The sequence below is a fragment of the Phalangium opilio genome, unplaced genomic scaffold (genome assembly GCF_054372755.1).
Source record: "Phalangium opilio isolate 3A_F unplaced genomic scaffold, DU_Popi_V2 ptg000013l_1, whole genome shotgun sequence".
NCBI classification, from domain to species: domain Eukaryota; kingdom Metazoa; phylum Arthropoda; class Arachnida; order Opiliones; family Phalangiidae; genus Phalangium; species Phalangium opilio.
Window position 1 is genome coordinate 5,955,258 of NW_028324148.1, and position 20,658 is coordinate 5,975,915.

Consider the following 20,658-nt stretch of genomic DNA (forward strand, 5'->3'; position numbering starts at 1 on the left):
CTGAAATTAAATTTATGAGTGTCCAAACCCTTCAAACGACAGTGGAAGGGGGCGTAGCTCAGATGGTAGAGCGCTCGCTTAGCATGCGAGAGGTACCGGGATCGATGCCCGGCTTCTCCAATCGAAGTTTATCATTCGTAAAGCGGCTGAAATTAAATTTATGAGTGTCCAAACCCTTCAAACTGCAGGGGAGGGGCCTAGCTCAGATGGTAGAGCGCTCGCTTAGCAAGCGAGAGGTACCGGGATCGATGCCCGGCGCCTCCAATCGAAATTTATCATTCTTAAAGCGGCTGAAATTAAATTTATGAGTGTCCAAACCCTTCAAACCACAGGGGAGGGGGCGTAGTCCAGATGGTAGAGCGCTCGCTTAGCATGCGAGAGGTACCGGGATCGATGCCCGGCGCCTCCAATCGAAATTTATCATTCGTAAAGCGGCTGAAATTAAATTTATGAGTGTCCAAACCCTTCAAACTGCAGGGAAGGGGGCGTAGCTCAAATGGTAGAGCGCTCGCTTAGCATGCGAGAGGTACCGGGATCGATGCCCGGCGCCTCCAATCGAAGTTTATCATTCGTAAAGCGGCTGAAATTAAATTTATGAGTGTCCAAACCCTTCAAACTGCAGGGAAGGGGGCGTAGCTCAGATGGTAGAGCGCTCGCTTAGCATGCGAGAGGTACCGGGATCGATGCCCGGCGCCTCCAATCGAAATTTATCATTCGTAACGCGGCTGAAATTAAATTTATGAGTGTCCAAACCCTTCAAACTACAGGGGAGGGGGAGTAGTTCAGATGATAGAGCGCTCGCTTAGCATGCGAGAGGTACCGGGATCGATGCCCGGCGCCTCCAATCGAAATTTATCATTCGTAAAGCGGCTGAATTAAAATTTATGAGTGTCCAAACCCTTCAAGCGAGAGTGGAAGTGGGCGTAGCTCAGATGGTAGAGCGCTCGCTTAGCATGCGAGAGGTACCGGGATCGATGCCCGGCGCCTCCAATCGAAATTTATCATTCGTAAAGCGGCTGAAATTAAATTTATGAGTGTCCAAACCCTTCAAACTGCAGGGGAGGGGGCGTAGCTCAGATGGTAGAGCGCTCGCTTAGCATGCGAGAGGTACCGGGATCGATGCCCGGCGCCTCCAACCGAAATTTATCATTCGTAAAGCGGCTGAATTAAAATTTATGAGTGTCCAAACCCTTCAAACTACAGGGGAGGGGGCGTAGTCCAGATGGTAGAGCGCTAGCTTAGCATGCGAGAGGTACCGGGATCGATGCCCGGCGCCTCCAATCGAAGTTTATCATTCGTAAAGCGGCTGAAATTAAATTTATGAGTGTACAAACCCTTCAAACTGCAGGGGAGGGGGCGTAGCTCAGTTGGTAGAGCGCTCGCTTAGCATGCGAGAGGTCCCGGGATCGATGCCCGGCGCCTCCAATCGAAATTTATCATTCTTAAAACGGCTGAAATTAAATTTATGAGTGTCCAAACCCTTCAAACTGCAGGGGAGGGGGCGTAGCTCAGATGGTAGAGCGCTCGCTTAGCATGCGAGAGGTACCGGGATCGATGCCCGGCGCCTCCAATCGAAGTTTATCATTCGTAAAGCGGCTGAAATTAAATTTATGAGTGTCCAAACCCTTCAAACTGCAGGGAAGGGGGCGTAGCTCAGATGGTAGAGCGCTCGCTTAGCATGCGAGAGGTACCGGGATCGATGCCCGGCGCCTCCAACCGAAATTTATCATTCGTAAAGCGGCTGAATTAAAATTTATGAGTGTCCAAACCCTTCAAACTACAGGGGAGGGGGCGTAGTCCAGATGGTAGAGCGCTCGCTTAGCATGCGAGAGGTACCGGGATCGATGCCCGGCGCCTCCAATCGAAATTTATCATTCGTAAAGCGGCTGAAATTAAATTTATGAGTGTCCAAACCCTTCAAACGACAGTGGAAGGGGGCGTAGCTCAGAAGGTAGAGCGCTAGCTTAGCATGCGAGAGGTACCGGGATCGATGCCCGGCGCCTCCAATCGAAGTTTATCATTCGTAAAGCGGCTGAAATTAAATTTATGAGTGTACAAACCCTTCAAACTGCAGGGGAGGGGGCGTAGCTCAGTTGGTAGAGCGCTCGCTTAGCATGCGAGAGGTCCCGGGATCGATGCCCGGCGCCTCCAATCGAAATTTATCATTCTTAAAACGGCTGAAATTAAATTTATGAGTGTCCAAACCCTTCAAACTGCAGGGGAGGGGGCGTAGCTCAGATGGTAGAGCGCTCGCTTAGCATGCGAGAGGTACCGGGATCGATGCCCGGCGCCTCCAATCGAAATTTATCATTCGTAACGCGGCTGAAATTAAATTTATGAGTGTCCAAACCCTTCAAACTACAGGGGAGGGGGAGTAGTTCAGATGATAGAGCGCTCGCTTAGCATGCGAGAGGTACCGGGATCGATGCCCGGCGCCTCCAATCGAAATTTATCATTCGTAAAGCGGCTGAATTAAAATTTATGAGTGTCCAAACCCTTCAAGCGAGAGTGGAAGTGGGCGTAGCTCAGATGGTAGAGCGCTCGCTTAGCATGCGAGAGGTACCGGGATCGATGCCCGGCGCCTCCAATCGAAATTTATCATTCGTAAAGCGGCTGAAATTAAATTTATGAGTGTCCAAACCCTTCAAACGACAGTGGAAGGGGGCGTAGCTCAGATGGTAGAGCGCTCGCTTAGCATGCGAGAGGTACCGGGATCGATGCCCGGCTTCTCCAATCGAAGTTTATCATTCGTAAAGCGGCTGAAATTAAATTTATGAGTGTCCAAACCCTTCAAACTGCAGGGGAGGGGCCTAGCTCAGATGGTAGAGCGCTCGCTTAGCAAGCGAGAGGTACCGGGATCGATGCCCGGCGCCTCCAATCGAAATTTATCATTCTTAAAGCGGCTGAAATTAAATTTATGAGTGTCCAAACCCTTCAAACCACAGGGGAGGGGGCGTAGTCCAGATGGTAGAGCGCTCGCTTAGCATGCGAGAGGTACCGGGATCGATGCCCGGCGCCTCCAATCGAAATTTATCATTCGTAAAGCGGCTGAAATTAAATTTATGAGTGTCCAAACCCTTCAAACTGCAGGGAAGGGGGCGTAGCTCAGATGGTAGAGCGCTCGCTTAGCATGCGAGAGGTACCGGGATCGATGCCCGGCGCCTCCAACCGAAATTTATCATTCGTAAAGCGGCTGAATTAAAATTTATGAGTGTCCAAACCCTTCAAACTACAGGGGAGGGGGCGTAGTCCAGATGGTAGAGCGCTCGCTTAGCATGCGAGAGGTACCGGGATCGATGCCCGGCGCCTCCAATCGAAATTTATCATTCGTAACGCGGCTGAAATTAAATTTATGAGTGTCCAAACCCTTCAAACTACAGGGGAGGGGGAGTAGTTCAGATGATAGAGCGCTCGCTTAGCATGCGAGAGGTACCGGGATCGATGCCCGGCGCCTCCAATCGAAATTTATCATTCGTAAAGCGGCTGAATTAAAATTTATGAGTGTCCAAACCCTTCAAGCGAGAGTGGAAGTGGGCGTAGCTCAGATGGTAGAGCGCTCGCTTAGCATGCGAGAGGTACCGGGATCGATGCCCGGCGCCTCCAATCGAAATTTATCATTCGTAAAGCGGCTGAAATTAAATTTATGAGTGTCCAAACCCTTCAAACGACAGTGGAAGGGGGCGTAGCTCAGATGGTAGAGCGCTCGCTTAGCATGCGAGAGGTACCGGGATCGATGCCCGGCTTCTCCAATCGAAGTTTATCATTCGTAAAGCGGCTGAAATTAAATTTATGAGTGTCCAAACCCTTCAAACTGCAGGGGAGGGGCCTAGCTCAGATGGTAGAGCGCTCGCTTAGCAAGCGAGAGGTACCGGGATCGATGCCCGGCGCCTCCAATCGAAATTTATCATTCTTAAAGCGGCTGAAATTAAATTTATGAGTGTCCAAACCCTTCAAACCACAGGGGAGGGGGCGTAGTCCAGATGGTAGAGCGCTCGCTTAGCATGCGAGAGGTACCGGGATCGATGCCCGGCGCCTCCAATCGAAATTTATCATTCGTAAAGCGGCTGAAATTAAATTTATGAGTGTCCAAACCCTTCAAACTGCAGGGAAGGGGGCGTAGCTCAGATGGTAGAGCGCTCGCTTAGCATGCGAGAGGTACCGGGATCGATGCCCGGCGCCTCCAACCGAAATTTATCATTCGTAAAGCGGCTGAATTAAAATTTATGAGTGTCCAAACCCTTCAAACTACAGGGGAGGGGGCGTAGTCCAGATGGTAGAGCGCTCGCTTAGCATGCGAGAGGTACCGGGATCGATGCCCGGCGCCTCCAATCGAAATTTATCATTCGTAAAGCGGCTGAAATTAAATTTATGAGTGTCCAAACCCTTCAAACGACAGTGGAAGGGGGCGTAGCTCAGAAGGTAGAGCGCTAGCTTAGCATGCGAGAGGTACCGGGATCGATGCCCGGCGCCTCCAATCGAAGTTTATCATTCGTAAAGCGGCTGAAATTAAATTTATGAGTGTACAAACCCTTCAAACTGCAGGGGAGGGGGCGTAGCTCAGTTGGTAGAGCGCTCGCTTAGCATGCGAGAGGTCCCGGGATCGATGCCCGGCGCCTCCAATCGAAATTTATCATTCTTAAAACGGCTGAAATTAAATTTATGAGTGTCCAAACCCTTCAAACGACAGTGGAAGGGGGCGTAGCTCAGATGGTAGAGCGCTAGCTTAGCATGCGAGAGGTACCGGGATCGATGCCCGGCGCCTCCAATCGAAGTTTATCATTCGTAAAGCGGCTGAAATTAAATTTATGAGTGTACAAACCCTTCAAACTGCAGGGGAGGGGGCGTAGCTCAGATGGTAGAGCGCTCGCTTAGCATGCGAGAGGTCCCGGGATCGATGCCCGGCGCCTCCAATCGAAATTTATCATTCGTAAAGCGGCTGAAATTAAATTTATGAGTGTCCAAACCCTTCAAACTGCAGGGAAGGGGGCGTAGCTCAGATGGTAGAGCGCTCGCTTAGCATGCGAGAGGTACCGGGATCGATGCCCGGCGCCTCCAACCGAAATTTATCATTCGTAAAGCGGCTGAATTAAAATTTATGAGTGTCCAAACCCTTCAAACTACAGGGGAGGGGGCGTAGTCCAGATGGTAGAGCGCTCGCTTAGCATGCGAGAGGTACCGGGATCGATGCCCGGCGCCTCCAATCGAAATTTATCATTCGTAAAGCGGCTGAAATTAAATTTATGAGTGTCCAAACCCTTCAAACCACAGGGGAGGGGGCGTAGTCCAGATGGTAGAGCGCTCGCTTAGCATGCGAGAGGTACCGGGATCGATGCCCGGCGCCTCCAATCGAAATTTATCATTCGTAAAGCGGCTGAAATTAAATATATGAGTGTCCAAACCCTTCAAACTGCAGGGGAGGGGGCGTAGTCCAGATGGTAGAGCGCTCGCTTAGCATGCGAGAGGTACCGGGATCGATTCCCGGCGCCTCCAATCGAAATTTATCATTCGTAAAGCGGCTGAATTAAAATTTATGGGTGTCCAAACCCTTCAAACTACAGGGGAGGGGGCGTAGTCCAGATGGTAGAGCGCTCGCTTAGCATGCGAGAGGTACCGGGATCGATGCCCGGCGCCTCCAATCGAAATTTATCATTCGTAAAGCGGCTGAATTAAAATTTATGAGTGTCCAAACCCTTCAAGCGAGAGTGGAAGTGGGCGTAGCTCAGATGGTAGAGCGCTCGCTTAGCATGCGAGAGGTATCGGGATCGATGCCCGGCGCCTCCAATCGAAATTTATCATTCGAAAAAGCGGCTGAAATTAAATTTATGAGTGTCCAAACCCTTCAAACTGCAGGGGAGGGGGCGTAGCTCAGATGGTAGAGCGCTCGCTTAGCATGCGAGAGGTACCGCGATCGCTGCCCGTTGCCTGCAATCGAAATTTATCATTCGTAAAGCGGCTGAATTAAAATTTATGAGTGTCCAAACCCTTCAAACTACAGAAGAACGGGCGTAGCTCAGATGGTAGAGCGCTCGCTTAGCATGCGAGAGGTACCGGGATCGATGCCCGGCGCCTCCAACCGAAATTTATCATTCGTAAAGCGGCTGAATTAAAATTTATGAGTGTCCAAACCCTTCAAACTACAGGGGAGGGGGCGTAGTCCAGATGGTAGAGCGCTCGCTTAGCATGCGAGAGGTACCGGGATCGATGCCCGGCGCCTCCAATCGAAATTTATCATTCGTAAAGCGGCTGAAATTAAATTTATGAGTGTCCAAACCCTTCAAACTGCAGGGGAGGGGGCGTAGTCCAGATGGTAGAGCGCTCGCTTAGCCTGCGAGAGGTACCGCGATCGATGCCCGGCGCCTCCAATCGAAATTTATCATTCGTAAAGCGGCTGAATTAAAATTTATGAGTGTCCAAACCCTTCAAGCGAAAGTGGAAGTGGGCGTAGCTCAGATGGTAGAGCGCTCGCTTAGCATGCGAGAGGTACCGGGATCGATGCCCGGCGCCTCCAATCGAAATTTATCATTCGTAAAGCGGCTGAAATTAAATTTATGAGTGTCCAAACCCTTCAAACGACAGTGGAAGGGGGCGTAGCTTGATGGTAGAGCGCTCGCTTAGCATGCGAGAGGTACCGGGATCGATGCCCGGCTTCTCCAATCGAAGTTTATCATTCGTAAAGCGGCTGAAATTAAATTTATGAGTGTCCAAACCCTTCAAACTGCAGGGGAGGGGGCGTAGCTCAGATGGTAGAGCGCTCGCTTAGCATGCGAGAGGTACCGGGATCGATGCCCGGCGCCTCCAATCGAAGTTTATCATTCGTAAAGCGGCTGAAATTAAATTTATGAGTGTCCAAACCCTTCAAACAACAGAAGAACGGGCGTAGCTCAGATGGTAGTGCTCTCGCTTAGCATGCGAGAGGTACCGGGATCGATGCCCGGCGCCTCCAATCGAAATTTATCATTCGTAAAGCGGCTGAATTAAAATTTATGAGTGTCCAAACCCTTCAAACTACAGGGGAGGGGGCGTAGTCCAGATGGTAGAGCGCTCGCTTAGTATGCGAGAGGTACCGGGATCGATGCCCGGCGCCTCCAATCGAAATTTATCATTCGTAAAGCGGCTGAAATTAAATATATGAGTGTCGAAACCCTTCAAACTGCAGGGGAGGGGGCGTAGTCCAGATGGTAGAGCGCTCCCTTAGCATGCGAGAGGTACCGGGATCGATGCCCGGCGCCTCCAATCGAAATTTATCATTCGTAAAGCGGCTGAATTAAAATTTATGGGTGTCCAAACCCTTCAAACTACAGGGGAGGGGGCGTAGTCCAGATGGTAGAGCGCTCGCTTAGCATGCGAGAGGTACCGGGATCGATGCCCGGCGCCTCCAATCGAAATTTATCATTCGTAAAGCGGCTGAATTAAAATTTATGAGTGTCCAAACCCTTCAAGCGAGAGTGGAAGTGGGCGTAGCTCAGATGGTAGAGCGCTCGCTTAGCATGCGAGAGGTACCGGGATCGATGCCCGGCGCCTCCAATCGAAATTTATCATTCGAAAAAGCGGCTGAAATTAAATTTATGAGTGTCCAAACCCTTCAAACGACAGTGGAAGGGGGCGTAGCTCAGATGGTAGAGCGCTAGCTTAGCATGCGAGAGGTACCGGGATCGATGCCCGGCGCCTCCAATCGAAGTTTATCATTCGTAAAGCGGCTGAAATTAAATTTATGAGTGTCCAAACCCTTCAAACTGCAGGGGAGGGGGCGTAGCTCAGATGGTAGAGCGCTCGCTTAGCATGCGAGAGGTACCGGGATCGATGCCCGGCGCCTCCAATCGAAATTTATCATTCGTAAAGCGGCTGAATTAAAATTTATGAGTGTCCAAACCCTTCAAACTACAGAAGAACGGGCGTAGCTCAGATGGTAGAGCGCTCGCTTAGCATGCGAGAGGTACCGGGATCGATGCCCGGCGCCTCCAATCGAAATTTATCATTCGTAAAGCGGCTGAATTAAAATTTATGAGTGTCCAAACCCTTCAAACTACAGGGGAGGGGGCGTAGTCCAGATGGTAGAGCGCTCGCTTAGCATGCGAGAGGTACCGGGATCGATGCCCGGCGCCTAAAATCGAAATTTATCATTCGTAAAGCGGCTGAAATTAAATTTATGAGTGTCCAAACCCTTCAAACTGCAGGGGAGGGGGCGTAGTCCAGATGGTAGAGCGCTCGCTTAGCATGCGAGAGGTACCGGGATCGATGCCCGGCGCCTCCAATCGAAATTTATCATTCGTAAAGCGGCCGAATTAAAATTTATGAGTGTCCAAACCCTTCAAGCGAGAGTGGAAGTGGGCGTAGCTCAGATGGTAGAGCGCTCGCTTAGCATGCGAGAGGTACCGGGATCGATGCCCGGCGCCTCCAATCGAAATTTATCATTCGAAAAAGCGGCTGAAATTAAATTTATGAGTGTCCAAACCCTTCAAACGACAGTGGAAGGGGGCGTAGCTCAGATGGTAGAGCGCTAGCTTAGCATGCGAGAGGTACCGGGATCGATGCCCGGCGCCTCCAATCGAAGTTTATCATTCGTAAAGCGGCTGAAATTAAATTTATGAGTGTCCAAACCCTTCAAACTGCAGGGGAGGGGGCGTAGCTCAGATGGTAGAGCGCTCGCTTAGCATGCGAGAGGTACCGGGATCGATGCCCGGCGCCTCCAATCGAAATTTATCATTCGTAAAGCGGCTGAAATTAAATTTATGAGTGTCCAAACCCTTCAAACTGCAGGGAAGGGGGCGTAGCTCAGATGGTAGAGCGCTCGCTTAGCATGCAAGAGGTACCGGGATCGCTGCCCGTTGCCTCCAATCGAAATTTATCATTCGTAAAGCGGCTGAATTAAAATTTATGAGTGTCCAAACCCTTCAAACTACAGAAGAACGGGCGTAGCTCAGATGGTAGAGCGCTCGCTTAGCATGCGAGAGGTACCGGGATCGATGCCCGGCGCCTCCAATCGAAATTTTTCATTCGTAAAGCGGCTGAATTAAAATTTATGAGTGTCCAAACCCTTCAAACTACAGGGGAGGGGGCGTAGTCCAGATGGTAGAGCGCTCGCTTAGCATGCGAGAGGTACCGGGATCGATGCCCGGCGCCTAAAATCGAAATTTATCATTCGTAAAGCGGCTGAAATTAAATTTATGAGTGTCCAAACCCTTCAAACTGCAGGGGAGGGGGCGTAGTCCAGATGGTAGAGCGCTCGCTTAGCATGCGAGAGGTACCGGGATCGATGCCCGGCGCCTCCAATCGAAATTTATCATTCGTAAAGCGGCTGAATTAAAATTTATGAGTGTCCAAACCCTTCAAGCGAGAGTGGAAGTGGGCGTAGCTCAGATGGTAGAGCGCTCGCTTAGCATGCGAGAGGTACCGGGATCGATGCCCGGCGCCTCCAATCGAAATTTATCATTCGTAAAGCGGCTGAAATTAAATTTATGAGTGTCCAAACCCTTCAAACGACAGTGGAAGGGGGCGTAGCTCAGATGGTAGAGCGCTAGCTTAGCATGCGAGAGGTACCGGGATCGATGCCCGGCGCCTCCAATCGAAATTTATCATTCGTAAAGCGGCTGAATTAAAATTTATGGGTGTCCAAACCCTTCAAACTACAGGGGAGAGGGAGTAGTCCAGATGATAGAGCGCTCGCTTAGCATGCGAGAGGTACCGGGATCGATGCCCGGCGCCTCCAATCGAAATTTATCATTCGTAAAGCGGCTGAATTAAAATTTATGAGTGTCCAAACCCTTCAAGCGAGAGTGGAAGTGGGCGTAGCTCAGATGGTAGAGCGCTCGCTTAGCATGCGAGAGGTACCGGGATCGATGCCCGGCGCCTCCAATCGAAATTTATCATTCGTAAAGCGGCTGAAATTAAATTTATGAGTGTCCAAACCCTTCAAACGACAGTGGAAGGGGGCGTAGCTCAGATGGTAGAGCGCTAGCTTAGCATGCGAGAGGTACCGGGATCGATGCCCGGCGCCTCCAATCGAAGTTTATCATTCGTAAAGCGGCTGAAATTAAATTTATGAGTGTACAAACCCTTCAAACTGCAGGGGAGGGGGCGTAGCTCAGTTGGTAGAGCGCTCGCTTAGCATGCGAGAGGTCCCGGGATCGATGCCCGGCGCCTCCAATCGAAATTTATCATTCTTAAAACGGCTGAAATTAAATTTATGAGTGTCCAAACCCTTCAAACGACAGTGGAAGGGGGCGTAGCTCAGATGGTAGAGCGCTAGCTTAGCATGCGAGAGGTACCGGGATCGATGCCCGGCGCCTCCAATCGAAGTTTATCATTCGTAAAGCGGCTGAAATTAAATTTATGAGTGTACAAACCCTTCAAACTGCAGGGGAGGGGGCGTAGCTCAGATGGTAGAGCGCTCGCTTAGCATGCGAGAGGTCCCGGGATCGATGCCCGGCGCCTCCAATCGAAATTTATCATTCTTAAAACGGCTGAAATTAAATTTATGAGTGTCCAAACCCTTCAAACTGCAGGGGAGGGGGCGTAGCTCAGATGGTAGAGCGCTCGCTTAGCATGCGAGAGGTACCGGGATCGATGCCCGGCGCCTCCAATCGAAATTTATCATTCGTAACGCGGCTGAAATTAAATTTATGAGTGTCCAAACCCTTCAAACTACAGGGGAGGGGGAGTAGTCCAGATGATAGAGCGCTCGCTTAGCATGCGAGAGGTACCGGGATCGATGCCCGGCGCCTCCAATCGAAATTTATCATTCGTAAAGCGGCTGAATTAAAATTTACGAGTGTCCAAACCCTTCAAGCGAGAGTGGAAGTGGGCGTAGCTCAGATGGTAGAGCGCTCGCTTAGCATGCGAGAGGTACCGGGATCGATGCCCGGCGCCTCCAATCGAAATTTATCATTCGTAAAGCGGCTGAAATTAAATTTATGAGTGTCCAAACCCTTCAAACGACAGTGGAAGGGGGCGTAGCTCAGATGGTAGAGCGCTCGCTTAGCATGCGAGAGGTACCGGGATCGATGCCCGGCTTCTCCAATCGAAGTTTATCATTCGTAAAGCGGCTGAAATTAAATTTATGAGTGTCCAAACCCTTCAAACTACAGAAGAACGGGCGTAGCTCAGATGGTAGAGCGCTCGCTTAGCATGCGAGAGGTACCGGGATCGATGCCCGGCGCCTCCAATCGAAATTTTTCATTCGTAAAGCGGCTGAATTAAAATTTATGAGTGTCCAAACCCTTCAAACTACAGGGGAGGGGGCGTAGTCCAGATGGTAGAGCGCTCGCTTAGCATGCGAGAGGTACCGGGATCGATGCCCGGCGCCTCCAATCGAAATTTATCATTCGTAAAGCGGCTGAATTAAAATTTATGGGTGTCCAAACCCTTCAAACTACAGGGGAGAGGGAGTAGTCCAGATGATAGAGCGCTCGCTTAGCATGCGAGAGGTACCGGGATCGATGCCCGGCGCCTCCAATCGAAATTTATCATTCGTAAAGCGGCTGAATTAAAATTTATGAGTGTCCAAACCCTTCAAGCGAGAGTGGAAGTGGGCGTAGCTCAGATGGTAGAGCGCTCGCTTAGCATGCGAGAGGTACCGGGATCGATGCCCGGCGCCTCCAATCGAAATTTATCATTCGTAAAGCGGCTGAAATTAAATTTATGAGTGTCCAAACCCTTCAAACGACAGTGGAAGGGGGCGTAGCTCAGATGGTAGAGCGCTAGCTTAGCATGCGAGAGGTACCGGGATCGATGCCCGGCGCCTCCAATCGAAGTTTATCATTCGTAAAGCGGCTGAAATTAAATTTATGAGTGTACAAACCCTTCAAACTGCAGGGGAGGGGGCGTAGCTCAGTTGGTAGAGCGCTCGCTTAGCATGCGAGAGGTCCCGGGATCGATGCCCGGCGCCTCCAATCGAAATTTATCATTCTTAAAACGGCTGAAATTAAATTTATGAGTGTCCAAACCCTTCAAACGACAGTGGAAGGGGGCGTAGCTCAGATGGTAGAGCGCTAGCTTAGCATGCGAGAGGTACCGGGATCGATGCCCGGCGCCTCCAATCGAAGTTTATCATTCGTAAAGCGGCTGAAATTAAATTTATGAGTGTACAAACCCTTCAAACTGCAGGGGAGGGGGCGTAGCTCAGATGGTAGAGCGCTCGCTTAGCATGCGAGAGGTCCCGGGATCGATGCCCGGCGCCTCCAATCGAAATTTATCATTCTTAAAACGGCTGAAATTAAATTTATGAGTGTCCAAACCCTTCAAACTGCAGGGGAGGGGGCGTAGCTCAGATGGTAGAGCGCTCGCTTAGCATGCGAGAGGTACCGGGATCGATGCCCGGCGCCTCCAATCGAAATTTATCATTCGTAACGCGGCTGAAATTAAATTTATGAGTGTCCAAACCCTTCAAACTACAGGGGAGGGGGAGTAGTCCAGATGATAGAGCGCTCGCTTAGCATGCGAGAGGTACCGGGATCGATGCCCGGCGCCTCCAATCGAAATTTATCATTCGTAAAGCGGCTGAATTAAAATTTATGAGTGTCCAAACCCTTCAAGCGAGAGTGGAAGTGGGCGTAGCTCAGATGGTAGAGCGCTCGCTTAGCATGAGAGAGGTACCGGGATCGATGCCCGGCGCCTCCAATCGAAATTTATCATTCGTAAAGCGGCTGAAATTAAATTTATGAGTGTCCAAACCCTTCAAACGACAGTGGAAGGGGGCGTAGCTCAGATGGTAGAGCGCTCGCTTAGCATGCGAGAGGTACCGGGATCGATGCCCGGCTTCTCCAATCGAAGTTTATCATTCGTAAAGCGGCTGAAATTAAATTTATGAGTGTCCAAACCCTTCAAACTACAGAAGAACGGGCGTAGCTCAGATGGTAGAGCGCTCGCTTAGCATGCGAGAGGTACCGGGATCGATGCCCGGCGCCTCCAATCGAAATTTTTCATTCGTAAAGCGGCTGAATTAAAATTTATGAGTGTCCAAACGCTTCAAACTACAGGGGAGGGGGCGTAGTCCAGATGGTAGAGCGCTCGCTTAGCATGCGAGAGGTACCGGGATCGATGCCCGGCGCCTAAAATCGAAATTTATCATTCGTAAAGCGGCTGAAATTAAATTTATGAGTGTCCAAACCCTTCAAACTGCAGGGGAGGGGGCGTAGTCCAGATGGTAGAGCGCTCGCTTAGCATGCGAGAGGTACCGGGATCGATGCCCGGCGCCTCCAATCGAAATTTATCATTCGTAAAGCGGCTGAATTAAAATTTATGAGTGTCCAAACCCTTCAAGCGAGAGTGGAAGTGGGCGTAGCTCAGATGGTAGAGCGCTCGCTTAGCATGCGAGAGGTACCGGGATCGATGCCCGGCGCCTTCAATCGAAATTTATCATTCGTAAAGCGGCTGAAATTAAATTTATGAGTGTCCAAACCCTTCAAACGACAGTGGAAGGGGGCGTAGCTCAGATGGTAGAGCGCTAGCTTAGCATGCGAGAGGTACCGGGATCGATGCCCGGCGCCTCCAATCGAAATTTATCATTCGTAAAGCGGCTGAATTAAAATTTATGGGTGTCCAAACCCTTCAAACTACAGGGGAGAGGGAGTAGTCCAGATGATAGAGCGCTCGCTTAGCATGCGAGAGGTACCGGGATCGATGCCCGGCGCCTCCAATCGAAATTTATCATTCGTAAAGCGGCTGAATTAAAATTTATGAGTGTCCAAACCCTTCAAGCGAGAGTGGAAGTGGGCGTAGCTCAGATGGTAGAGCGCTCGCTTAGCATGCGAGAGGTACCGGGATCGATGCCCGGCGCCTCCAATCGAAATTTATCATTCGTAAAGCGGCTGAAATTAAATTTATGAGTGTCCAAACCCTTCAAACGACAGTGGAAGGGGGCGTAGCTCAGATGGTAGAGCGCTAGCTTAGCATGCGAGAGGTACCGGGATCGATGCCCGGCGCCTCCAATCGAAGTTTATCATTCGTAAAGCGGCTGAAATTAAATTTATGAGTGTACAAACCCTTCAAACTGCAGGGGAGGGGGCGTAGCTCAGTTGGTAGAGCGCTCGCTTAGCATGCGAGAGGTCCCGGGATCGATGCCCGGCGCCTCCAATCGAAATTTATCATTCTTAAAACGGCTGAATTAAAATTTATGAGTGTCCAAACCCTTCAAGCGACAGTGGAAGGGGGCGTAGCTCAGATGGTAGAGCGCTCGCTTAGCATGCGAGAGGTACCGGGATCGATGCCCGGCGCCTCCAATCGAAGTTTATCATTCGTAAAGCGGCTGAAATTAAATTTATGAGTGTCCAAACCCTTCAAACTGCAGGGGAGGGGGCGTAGCTCAGATGGTAGAGCGCTCGCTTAGCATGCGAGAGGTACCGGGATCGATGCCCGGCTTCTCCAATCGAAATTTATCATTCTTAAAACGGCTGAAATTAAATTTATGAGTGTCCAAACCCTTCAAACTACAGAAGAACGGGCGTAGCTCAGATGGTAGAGCGCTCGCTTAGCATGCGAGAGGTACCGGGATCGATGCCCGGCGCCTCCAATCGAAATTTTTCATTCGTAAAGCGGCTGAATTAAAATTTATGAGTGTCCAAACCCTTCAAACTACAGGGGAGGGGGCGTAGTCCAGATGGTAGAGCGCTCGCTTAGCATGCGAGAGGTACCGGGATCGATGCCCGGCGCCTAAAATCGAAATTTATCATTCGTAAAGCGGCTGAAATTAAATTTATGAGTGTCCAAACCCTTCAAACTGCAGGGGAGGGGGCGTAGTCCAGATGGTAGAGCGCTCGCTTAGCATGCGAGAGGTACCGGGATCGATGCCCGGCGCCTCCAATCGAAATTTATCATTCGTAAAGCGGCTGAATTAAAATTTATGAGTGTCCAAACCCTTCAAGCGAGAGTGGAAGTGGGCGTAGCTCAGATGGTAGAGCGCTCGCTTAGCATGCGAGAGGTACCGGGATCGATGCCCGGCGCCTCCAATCGAAATTTATCATTCGTAAAGCGGCTGAAATTAAATTTATGAGTGTCCAAACCCTTCAAACGACAGTGGAAGGGGGCGTAGCTCAGATGGTAGAGCGCTAGCTTAGCATGCGAGAGGTACCGGGATCGATGCCCGGCGCCTCCAATCGAAGTTTATCATTCGTAAAGCGGCTGAAATTAAATTTATGAGTGTACAAACCCTTCAAACTGCAGGGGAGGGGGCGTAGCTCAGTTGGTAGAGCGCTCGCTTAGCATGCGAGAGGTCCCGGGATCGATGCCCGGCGCCTCCAATCGAAATTTATCATTCTTAAAACGGCTGAAATTAAATTTATGAGTGTCCAAACCCTTCAAACGACAGTGGAAGGGGGCGTAGCTCAGATGGTAGAGCGCTAGCTTAGCATGCGAGAGGTACCGGGATCGATGCCCGGCGCCTCCAATCGAAGTTTATCATTCGTAAAGCGGCTGAAATTAAATTTATGAGTGTACAAACCCTTCAAACTGCAGGGGAGGGGGCGTAGCTCAGATGGTAGAGCGCTCGCTTAGCATGCGAGAGGTCCCGGGATCGATGCCCGGCGCCTCCAATCGAAATTTATCATTCTTAAAACGGCTGAAATTAAATTTATGAGTGTCCAAACCCTTCAAACTGCAGGGGAGGGGGCGTAGCTCAGATGGTAGAGCGCTCGCTTAGCATGCGAGAGGTACCGGGATCGATGCCCGGCGCCTCCAATCGAAATTTATCATTCGTAACGCGGCTGAAATTAAATTTATGAGTGTCCAAACCCTTCAAACTACAGGGGAGGGGGAGTAGTCCAGATGATAGAGCGCTCGCTTAGCATGCGAGAGGTACCGGGATCGATGCCCGGCGCCTCCAATCGAAATTTATCATTCGTAAAGCGGCTGAATTAAAATTTATGAGTGTCCAAACCCTTCAAACGACAGTGGAAGGGGGCGTAGCTCAGATGGTAGAGCGCTCGCTTAGCATGCGAGAGGTACCGGGATCGATGCCCGGCGCCTCCAATCGAAATTTATCATTCGTAAAGCGGCTGAAATTAAATTTATGAGTGTCCAAACCCTTCAAACGACAGTGGAAGGGGGCGTAGCTCAGATGGTAGAGCGCTAGCTTAGCATGCGAGAGGTACCGGGATCGATGCCCGGCGCCTCCAATCGAAATTTATCATTCGTAAAGCGGCTGAATTAAAATTTATGGGTGTCCAAACCCTTCAAACTACAGGGGAGAGGGAGTAGTCCAGATGATAGAGCGCTCGCTTAGCATGCGAGAGGTACCGGGATCGATGCCCGGCGCCTCCAATCGAAATTTATCATTCGTAAAGCGGCTGAATTAAAATTTATGAGTGTCCAAACCCTTCAAGCGAGAGTGGAAGTGGGCGTAGCTCAGATGGTAGAGCGCTCGCTTAGCATGCGAGAGGTACCGGGATCGATGCCCGGCGCCTCCAATCGAAATTTATCATTCGTAAAGCGGCTGAAATTAAATTTATGAGTGTCCAAACCCTTCAAACGACAGTGGAAGGGGGCGTAGCTCAGATGGTAGAGCGCCTGCTTAGCATGCGAGAGGTACCGGGATCGATGCCCGGCTTCTCCAATCGAAGTTTATCATTCGTAAAGCGGCTGAAATTAAATTTATGAGTGTCCAAACCCTTCAAACTGCAGGGGAGGGGCCTAGCTCAGATGGTAGAGCGCTCGCTTAGCAAGCGAGAGGTACCGGGATCGATGCCCGGCGCCTCCAATCGAAATTTATCATTCGAAAAAGCGGCTGAAATTAAATTTATGAGTGTCCAAACCCTTCAAGCGAGAGTGGAAGTGGGCGTAGCTCAGATGGTAGAGCGCTCGCTTAGCATGCGAGAGGTACCGGGATCGATGCCCGGCGCCTCCAATCGAAATTTATCATTCGTAAAGCGGCTGAAATTAAATTTATGAGTGTCCAAACCCTTCAAACGACAGTGGAAGGGGGCGTAGCTCAGATGGTAGAGCGCTAGCTTAGCATGCGAGAGGTACCGGGATCGATGCCCGGCGCCTCCAATCGAAATTTATCATTCGTAAAGCGGCTGAATTAAAATTTATGGGTGTCCAAACCCTTCAAACTACAGGGGAGAGGGAGTAGTCCAGATGATAGAGCGCTCGCTTAGCATGCGAGAGGTACCGGGATCGATGCCCGGCGCCTCCAATCGAAATTTATCATTCGTAAAGCGGCTGAATTAAAATTTATGAGTGTCCAAACCCTTCAAGCGAGAGTGGAAGTGGGCGTAGCTCAGATGGTAGAGCGCTCGCTTAGCATGCGAGAGGTACCGGGATCGATGCCCGGCGCCTCCAATCGAAATTTATCATTCGTAAAGCGGCTGAAATTAAATTTATGAGTGTCCAAACCCTTCAAACGACAGTGGAAGGGGGCGTAGCTCAGATGGTAGAGCGCTAGCTTAGCATGCGAGAGGTACCGGGATCGATGCCCGGCGCCTCCAATCGAAGTTTATCATTCGTAAAGCGGCTGAAATTAAATTTATGAGTGTACAAACCCTTCAAACTGCAGGGGAGGGGGCGTAGCTCAGTTGGTAGAGCGCTCGCTTAGCATGCGAGAGGTCCCGGGATCGATGCCCGGCGCCTCCAATCGAAATTTATCATTCTTAAAACGGCTGAAATTAAATTTATGAGTGTCCAAACCCTTCAAACGACAGTGGAAGGGGGCGTAGCTCAGATGGTAGAGCGCTAGCTTAGCATGCGAGAGGTACCGGGATCGATGCCCGGCGCCTCCAATCGAAGTTTATCATTCGTAAAGCGGCTGAAATTAAATTTATGAGTGTACAAACCCTTCAAACTGCAGGGGAGGGGGCGTAGCTCAGATGGTAGAGCGCTCGCTTAGCATGCGAGAGGTCCCGGGATCGATGCCCGGCGCCTCCAATCGAAATTTATCATTCTTAAAACGGCTGAAATTAAATTTATGAGTGTCCAAACCCTTCAAACTGCAGGGGAGGGGGCGTAGCTCAGATGGTAGAGCGCTCGCTTAGCATGCGAGAGGTACCGGGATCGATGCCCGGCGCCTCCAATCGAAATTTATCATTCGTAACGCGGCTGAAATTAAATTTATGAGTGTCCAAACCCTTCAAACTACAGGGGAGGGGGAGTAGTCCAGATGATAGAGCGCTCGCTTAGCATGCGAGAGGTACCGGGATCGATGCCCGGCGCCTCCAATCGAAATTTATCATTCGTAAAGCGGCTGAATTAAAATTTATGAGTGTCCAAACCCTTCAAGCGAGAGTGGAAGTGGGCGTAGCTCAGATGGTAGAGCGCTCGCTTAGCATGCGAGAGGTACCGGGATCGATGCCCGGCGCCTCCAATCGAAATTTATCATTCGTAAAGCGGCTGAAATTAAATTTATGAGTGTCCAAACCCTTCAAACGACAGTGGAAGGGGGCGTAGCTCAGATGGTAGAGCGCTCGCTTAGCATGCGAGAGGTACCGGGATCGATGCCCGGCTTCTCCAATCGAAGTTTATCATTCGTAAAGCGGCTGAAATTAAATTTATGAGTGTCCAAACCCTTCAAACTACAGAAGAACGGGCGTAGCTCAGATGGTAGAGCGCTCGCTTAGCATGCGAGAGGTACCGGGATCGATGCCCGGCGCCTCCAATCGAAATTTTTCATTCGTAAAGCGGCTGAATTAAAATTTATGAGTGTCCAAACCCTTCAAACTACAGGGGAGGGGGCGTAGTCCAGATGGTAGAGCGCTCGCTTAGCATGCGAGAGGTACCGGGATCGATGCCCGGCGCCTAAAATCGAAATTTATCATTCGTAAAGCGGCTGAAATTAAATTTATGAGTGTCCAAACCCTTCAAACTGCAGGGGAGGGGGCGTAGTCCAGATGGTAGAGCGCTCGCTTAGCATGCGAGAGGTACCGGGATCGATGCCCGGCGCCTCCAATCGAAATTTATCATTCGTAAAGCGGCTGAATTAAAATTTATGAGTGTCCAAACCCTTCAAGCGAGAGTGGAAGTGGGCGTAGCTCAGATGGTAGAGCGCTCGCTTAGCATGCGAGAGGTACCGGGATCGATGCCCGGCGCCTCCAATCGAAATTTATCATTCGTAAAGCGGCTGAAATTAAATTTATGAGTGTCCAAACCCTTCAAACGACAGTGGAAGGGGGCGTAGCTCAGATGGTAGAGCGCTAGCTTAGCATGCGAGAGGTACCGGGATCGATGCCCGGCGCCTCCAATCGAAATTTATCATTCGTAAAGCGGCTGAATTAAAATTTATGGGTGTCCAAACCCTTCAAACTACAGGGGAGAGGGAGTAGTCCAGATGATAGAGCGCTCGCTTAGCATGCGAGAGGTACCGGGATCGATGCCCGGCGCCTCCAATCGAAATTTATCATTCGTAAAGCGGCTGAATTAAAATTTATGAGTGTCCAAACCCTTCAAGCGAGAGTGGAAGTGGGCGTAGCTCAGATGGTAGAGCGCTCGCTTAGCATGCGAGAGGTACCGGGATCGATGCCCGGCGCCTCCAATCGAAATTTATCATTCGTAAAGCGGCTGAAATTAAATTTATGAGTGTCCAAACCCTTCAAACGACAGTGGAAGGGGGCGTAGCTCAGATGGTAGAGCGCCTGCTTAGCATGCGAGAGGTACCGGGATCGATGCCCGGCTTCTCCAATCGAAGTTTATCATTCGTAAAGCGGCTGAAATTAAATTTATGAGTGTCCAAACCCTTCAAACTGCAGGGGAGGGGCCTAGCTCAGATGGTAGAGCGCTCGCTTAGCAAGCGAGAGGTACCGGGATCGATGCCCGGCGCCTCCAATCGAAATTTATCATTCGAAAAAGCGGCTGAAATTAAATTTATGAGTGTCCAAACCCTTCAAGCGAGAGTGGAAGTGGGCGTAGCTCAGATGGTAGAGCGCTCGCTTAGCATGCGAGAGGTACCGGGATCGATGCCCGGCGCCTCCAATCGAAATTTATCATTCGTAAAGCGGCTGAAATTAAATTTATGAGTGTCCAAACCCTTCAAACGACAGTGGAAGGGGGCGTAGCTCAGATGGTAGAGCGCTAGCTTAGCATGCGAGAGGTACCGGGATCGATGCCCGGCGCCTCCAATCGAAATTTATCATTCGTAAAGCGGCTGAATTAAAATTTATGGGTGTCCAAACCCTTCAAACTACAGGGGAGAGGGAGTAGTCCAGATGATAGAGCGCTCGCTTAGCATGCGAGAGGTACCGGGATCGATGCCCGGCGCCTCCAATCGAAATTTATCATTCGTAAAGCGGCTGAATTAAAATTTATGAGTGTCCAAACCCTTCAAGCGAGAGTGGAAGTGGGCGTAGCTCAGATGGTAGAGCGCTCGCTTAGCATGCGAGAGGTACCGGGATCGATGCCCGGCGCCTCCAATCGAAATTTATCATTCGTAAAGCGGCTGAAATTAAATTTATGAGTGTCCAAACCCTTCAAACGACAGTGGAAGGGGGCGTAGCTCAGATGGTAGAGCGCTAGCTTAGCATGCGAGAGGTACCGGGATCGATGCCCGGCGCCTCCAATCGAAGTTTATCATTCGTAAAGCGGCTGAAATTAAATTTATGAGTGTACAAACCCTTCAAACTGCAGGGGAGGGGGCGTAGCTCAGTTGGTAGAGCGCTCGCTTAGCATGCGAGAGGTCCCGGGATCGATGCCCGGCGCCTCCAATCGAAATTTATCATTCTTAAAACGGCTGAAATTAAATTT

At 50.6% G+C, this 20,658-nt stretch overlaps 1 protein-coding gene and 61 non-coding genes across 62 annotated transcripts in view; all 62 read left to right on the top strand.

Annotated features, from left to right (window-relative positions):
- The window catches only part of LOC149707953 (sorting nexin-25-like), a 365,564-nt gene that overhangs the window by 45,429 nt on the left and 299,477 nt on the right, over positions 1-20,658 (top strand). The window lies entirely within an intron of this gene.
- TRNAA-AGC (transfer RNA alanine (anticodon AGC)) lies at positions 48-120 on the top strand. Its single transcript has one exon. It is a non-coding gene; the product is annotated as a tRNA-Ala (tRNA).
- Positions 482-554, top strand: TRNAA-AGC (transfer RNA alanine (anticodon AGC)). Its single transcript has one exon. It is a non-coding gene; the product is annotated as a tRNA-Ala (tRNA).
- On the top strand, positions 627-699 carry TRNAA-AGC (transfer RNA alanine (anticodon AGC)). Its single transcript has one exon. It is a non-coding gene; the product is annotated as a tRNA-Ala (tRNA).
- On the top strand, positions 918-990 carry TRNAA-AGC (transfer RNA alanine (anticodon AGC)). Its single transcript has one exon. It is a non-coding gene; the product is annotated as a tRNA-Ala (tRNA).
- On the top strand, positions 1,063-1,135 carry TRNAA-AGC (transfer RNA alanine (anticodon AGC)). Its single transcript has one exon. It is a non-coding gene; the product is annotated as a tRNA-Ala (tRNA).
- Positions 1,353-1,425, top strand: TRNAA-AGC (transfer RNA alanine (anticodon AGC)). The gene has a single exon. It is a non-coding gene; the product is annotated as a tRNA-Ala (tRNA).
- On the top strand, positions 1,498-1,570 carry TRNAA-AGC (transfer RNA alanine (anticodon AGC)). The gene has a single exon. It is a non-coding gene; the product is annotated as a tRNA-Ala (tRNA).
- Positions 1,643-1,715, top strand: TRNAA-AGC (transfer RNA alanine (anticodon AGC)). The gene has a single exon. It is a non-coding gene; the product is annotated as a tRNA-Ala (tRNA).
- Positions 2,079-2,151, top strand: TRNAA-AGC (transfer RNA alanine (anticodon AGC)). The gene has a single exon. It is a non-coding gene; the product is annotated as a tRNA-Ala (tRNA).
- TRNAA-AGC (transfer RNA alanine (anticodon AGC)) lies at positions 2,224-2,296 on the top strand. The gene has a single exon. It is a non-coding gene; the product is annotated as a tRNA-Ala (tRNA).
- On the top strand, positions 2,515-2,587 carry TRNAA-AGC (transfer RNA alanine (anticodon AGC)). Its single transcript has one exon. It is a non-coding gene; the product is annotated as a tRNA-Ala (tRNA).
- Positions 2,661-2,733, top strand: TRNAA-AGC (transfer RNA alanine (anticodon AGC)). The gene has a single exon. It is a non-coding gene; the product is annotated as a tRNA-Ala (tRNA).
- On the top strand, positions 3,095-3,167 carry TRNAA-AGC (transfer RNA alanine (anticodon AGC)). Its single transcript has one exon. It is a non-coding gene; the product is annotated as a tRNA-Ala (tRNA).
- Positions 3,531-3,603, top strand: TRNAA-AGC (transfer RNA alanine (anticodon AGC)). The gene has a single exon. It is a non-coding gene; the product is annotated as a tRNA-Ala (tRNA).
- TRNAA-AGC (transfer RNA alanine (anticodon AGC)) lies at positions 3,677-3,749 on the top strand. Its single transcript has one exon. It is a non-coding gene; the product is annotated as a tRNA-Ala (tRNA).
- On the top strand, positions 4,111-4,183 carry TRNAA-AGC (transfer RNA alanine (anticodon AGC)). Its single transcript has one exon. It is a non-coding gene; the product is annotated as a tRNA-Ala (tRNA).
- On the top strand, positions 4,547-4,619 carry TRNAA-AGC (transfer RNA alanine (anticodon AGC)). The gene has a single exon. It is a non-coding gene; the product is annotated as a tRNA-Ala (tRNA).
- Positions 4,838-4,910, top strand: TRNAA-AGC (transfer RNA alanine (anticodon AGC)). The gene has a single exon. It is a non-coding gene; the product is annotated as a tRNA-Ala (tRNA).
- On the top strand, positions 4,983-5,055 carry TRNAA-AGC (transfer RNA alanine (anticodon AGC)). The gene has a single exon. It is a non-coding gene; the product is annotated as a tRNA-Ala (tRNA).
- Positions 5,418-5,490, top strand: TRNAA-AGC (transfer RNA alanine (anticodon AGC)). Its single transcript has one exon. It is a non-coding gene; the product is annotated as a tRNA-Ala (tRNA).
- On the top strand, positions 6,436-6,508 carry TRNAA-AGC (transfer RNA alanine (anticodon AGC)). The gene has a single exon. It is a non-coding gene; the product is annotated as a tRNA-Ala (tRNA).
- Positions 6,726-6,798, top strand: TRNAA-AGC (transfer RNA alanine (anticodon AGC)). The gene has a single exon. It is a non-coding gene; the product is annotated as a tRNA-Ala (tRNA).
- TRNAA-AGC (transfer RNA alanine (anticodon AGC)) lies at positions 7,452-7,524 on the top strand. Its single transcript has one exon. It is a non-coding gene; the product is annotated as a tRNA-Ala (tRNA).
- On the top strand, positions 7,744-7,816 carry TRNAA-AGC (transfer RNA alanine (anticodon AGC)). The gene has a single exon. It is a non-coding gene; the product is annotated as a tRNA-Ala (tRNA).
- On the top strand, positions 8,325-8,397 carry TRNAA-AGC (transfer RNA alanine (anticodon AGC)). Its single transcript has one exon. It is a non-coding gene; the product is annotated as a tRNA-Ala (tRNA).
- On the top strand, positions 8,617-8,689 carry TRNAA-AGC (transfer RNA alanine (anticodon AGC)). Its single transcript has one exon. It is a non-coding gene; the product is annotated as a tRNA-Ala (tRNA).
- TRNAA-AGC (transfer RNA alanine (anticodon AGC)) lies at positions 9,343-9,415 on the top strand. Its single transcript has one exon. It is a non-coding gene; the product is annotated as a tRNA-Ala (tRNA).
- On the top strand, positions 9,780-9,852 carry TRNAA-AGC (transfer RNA alanine (anticodon AGC)). The gene has a single exon. It is a non-coding gene; the product is annotated as a tRNA-Ala (tRNA).
- Positions 10,071-10,143, top strand: TRNAA-AGC (transfer RNA alanine (anticodon AGC)). The gene has a single exon. It is a non-coding gene; the product is annotated as a tRNA-Ala (tRNA).
- Positions 10,362-10,434, top strand: TRNAA-AGC (transfer RNA alanine (anticodon AGC)). Its single transcript has one exon. It is a non-coding gene; the product is annotated as a tRNA-Ala (tRNA).
- Positions 10,507-10,579, top strand: TRNAA-AGC (transfer RNA alanine (anticodon AGC)). The gene has a single exon. It is a non-coding gene; the product is annotated as a tRNA-Ala (tRNA).
- TRNAA-AGC (transfer RNA alanine (anticodon AGC)) lies at positions 10,798-10,870 on the top strand. The gene has a single exon. It is a non-coding gene; the product is annotated as a tRNA-Ala (tRNA).
- TRNAA-AGC (transfer RNA alanine (anticodon AGC)) lies at positions 10,944-11,016 on the top strand. Its single transcript has one exon. It is a non-coding gene; the product is annotated as a tRNA-Ala (tRNA).
- Positions 11,525-11,597, top strand: TRNAA-AGC (transfer RNA alanine (anticodon AGC)). The gene has a single exon. It is a non-coding gene; the product is annotated as a tRNA-Ala (tRNA).
- On the top strand, positions 11,816-11,888 carry TRNAA-AGC (transfer RNA alanine (anticodon AGC)). Its single transcript has one exon. It is a non-coding gene; the product is annotated as a tRNA-Ala (tRNA).
- Positions 12,107-12,179, top strand: TRNAA-AGC (transfer RNA alanine (anticodon AGC)). Its single transcript has one exon. It is a non-coding gene; the product is annotated as a tRNA-Ala (tRNA).
- On the top strand, positions 12,252-12,324 carry TRNAA-AGC (transfer RNA alanine (anticodon AGC)). The gene has a single exon. It is a non-coding gene; the product is annotated as a tRNA-Ala (tRNA).
- On the top strand, positions 12,689-12,761 carry TRNAA-AGC (transfer RNA alanine (anticodon AGC)). Its single transcript has one exon. It is a non-coding gene; the product is annotated as a tRNA-Ala (tRNA).
- On the top strand, positions 13,267-13,342 carry TRNAA-AGC (transfer RNA alanine (anticodon AGC)). The gene has a single exon. It is a non-coding gene; the product is annotated as a tRNA-Ala (tRNA).
- Positions 13,707-13,779, top strand: TRNAA-AGC (transfer RNA alanine (anticodon AGC)). The gene has a single exon. It is a non-coding gene; the product is annotated as a tRNA-Ala (tRNA).
- TRNAA-AGC (transfer RNA alanine (anticodon AGC)) lies at positions 13,998-14,070 on the top strand. The gene has a single exon. It is a non-coding gene; the product is annotated as a tRNA-Ala (tRNA).
- Positions 14,144-14,216, top strand: TRNAA-AGC (transfer RNA alanine (anticodon AGC)). Its single transcript has one exon. It is a non-coding gene; the product is annotated as a tRNA-Ala (tRNA).
- On the top strand, positions 14,289-14,361 carry TRNAA-AGC (transfer RNA alanine (anticodon AGC)). Its single transcript has one exon. It is a non-coding gene; the product is annotated as a tRNA-Ala (tRNA).
- TRNAA-AGC (transfer RNA alanine (anticodon AGC)) lies at positions 14,870-14,942 on the top strand. Its single transcript has one exon. It is a non-coding gene; the product is annotated as a tRNA-Ala (tRNA).
- On the top strand, positions 15,161-15,233 carry TRNAA-AGC (transfer RNA alanine (anticodon AGC)). The gene has a single exon. It is a non-coding gene; the product is annotated as a tRNA-Ala (tRNA).
- TRNAA-AGC (transfer RNA alanine (anticodon AGC)) lies at positions 15,452-15,524 on the top strand. The gene has a single exon. It is a non-coding gene; the product is annotated as a tRNA-Ala (tRNA).
- TRNAA-AGC (transfer RNA alanine (anticodon AGC)) lies at positions 15,597-15,669 on the top strand. The gene has a single exon. It is a non-coding gene; the product is annotated as a tRNA-Ala (tRNA).
- Positions 15,888-15,960, top strand: TRNAA-AGC (transfer RNA alanine (anticodon AGC)). Its single transcript has one exon. It is a non-coding gene; the product is annotated as a tRNA-Ala (tRNA).
- TRNAA-AGC (transfer RNA alanine (anticodon AGC)) lies at positions 16,325-16,397 on the top strand. The gene has a single exon. It is a non-coding gene; the product is annotated as a tRNA-Ala (tRNA).
- Positions 16,762-16,834, top strand: TRNAA-AGC (transfer RNA alanine (anticodon AGC)). The gene has a single exon. It is a non-coding gene; the product is annotated as a tRNA-Ala (tRNA).
- Positions 17,199-17,271, top strand: TRNAA-AGC (transfer RNA alanine (anticodon AGC)). The gene has a single exon. It is a non-coding gene; the product is annotated as a tRNA-Ala (tRNA).
- Positions 17,490-17,562, top strand: TRNAA-AGC (transfer RNA alanine (anticodon AGC)). The gene has a single exon. It is a non-coding gene; the product is annotated as a tRNA-Ala (tRNA).
- On the top strand, positions 17,781-17,853 carry TRNAA-AGC (transfer RNA alanine (anticodon AGC)). Its single transcript has one exon. It is a non-coding gene; the product is annotated as a tRNA-Ala (tRNA).
- On the top strand, positions 17,926-17,998 carry TRNAA-AGC (transfer RNA alanine (anticodon AGC)). The gene has a single exon. It is a non-coding gene; the product is annotated as a tRNA-Ala (tRNA).
- On the top strand, positions 18,217-18,289 carry TRNAA-AGC (transfer RNA alanine (anticodon AGC)). Its single transcript has one exon. It is a non-coding gene; the product is annotated as a tRNA-Ala (tRNA).
- Positions 18,363-18,435, top strand: TRNAA-AGC (transfer RNA alanine (anticodon AGC)). The gene has a single exon. It is a non-coding gene; the product is annotated as a tRNA-Ala (tRNA).
- On the top strand, positions 18,944-19,016 carry TRNAA-AGC (transfer RNA alanine (anticodon AGC)). Its single transcript has one exon. It is a non-coding gene; the product is annotated as a tRNA-Ala (tRNA).
- TRNAA-AGC (transfer RNA alanine (anticodon AGC)) lies at positions 19,381-19,453 on the top strand. Its single transcript has one exon. It is a non-coding gene; the product is annotated as a tRNA-Ala (tRNA).
- TRNAA-AGC (transfer RNA alanine (anticodon AGC)) lies at positions 19,818-19,890 on the top strand. Its single transcript has one exon. It is a non-coding gene; the product is annotated as a tRNA-Ala (tRNA).
- TRNAA-AGC (transfer RNA alanine (anticodon AGC)) lies at positions 20,255-20,327 on the top strand. The gene has a single exon. It is a non-coding gene; the product is annotated as a tRNA-Ala (tRNA).
- TRNAA-AGC (transfer RNA alanine (anticodon AGC)) lies at positions 20,546-20,618 on the top strand. Its single transcript has one exon. It is a non-coding gene; the product is annotated as a tRNA-Ala (tRNA).